Source organism: Propithecus coquereli, unplaced genomic scaffold (assembly GCF_000956105.1).
Source record: "Propithecus coquereli isolate 6110/MARCELLA unplaced genomic scaffold, Pcoq_1.0 Scaffold92, whole genome shotgun sequence".
NCBI classification, from domain to species: Eukaryota; Metazoa; Chordata; class Mammalia; order Primates; family Indriidae; genus Propithecus; species Propithecus coquereli.
In genome coordinates this window covers 1,635,724-1,636,409 of record NW_012155507.1, presented here as the reverse complement: position 1 = coordinate 1,636,409, position 686 = coordinate 1,635,724, and the positions used below count along the sequence as shown (strand labels likewise).

Below are 686 nucleotides of genomic sequence, written 5' to 3'. Positions count from 1 at the left end.
TTTTTTTTTTTGAGACAGTCTTACTTTGTTGCCTGGGCTAGAGTGAGTGCCATGGCATCAGCCTAGCTCATAGCAACCTCAGACTCCTGGGCTCAAGTGATCCTCCTGCCTCAGCTGCTAGAGTAGCTGGGACTATAGGCACGAGCCACCATGCCTGGCTAATTTTTTCTATATATTTTTAGTTGTCCAGCTAATTTCTTTCTATTTTTTGGTAGAGACAGAGTCTCACTCTTGCTCAGGCTGGTCTCGAACTCCTGAGCTCAAGCGATCCTCCTGCCTCGGCCTCCCAGAGTGCTGGGATTACAGGTGTGAGCCACTGCACCCAGCCCTGTTTGTGGAACTACTTTTAAATTTTATACTTCAGGTGCTTGTCTTTGTATTATTAGAAAATGTCAATCACATTTTCTCTTTGTACCTCTTAATTTAGTGGGCCAAGTTTTAATTTTTCTTTCCATGTCCCCCCTGCTCCTCCCTCTTTAGTCTAACAGTTTTAGCAGTTCATTTTAAATTGACATCTGCTTTCACGATTCAGATTATAGGAAAAAAACACTATAGATGTATAATTATAATACTTTCATGGGTTTCTATCTGGCTAAAAGGATAATCCCTGTACAGTGTTTCCAGAACAGTAAGATCATATATTTTAGGTATGTTTTTACTCAAAAATAAAATTTAGTAATGACAAC

At 39.9% G+C, this 686-nt stretch overlaps 1 protein-coding gene across 1 annotated transcript in view; it reads left to right on the top strand.

Annotated features, from left to right (window-relative positions):
- PIAS1 (protein inhibitor of activated STAT, 1) overlaps positions 1-686 on the top strand; it is a 105,634-nt gene that overhangs the window by 86,975 nt on the left and 17,973 nt on the right. The gene's annotated exons all lie outside the window — the stretch shown is intronic.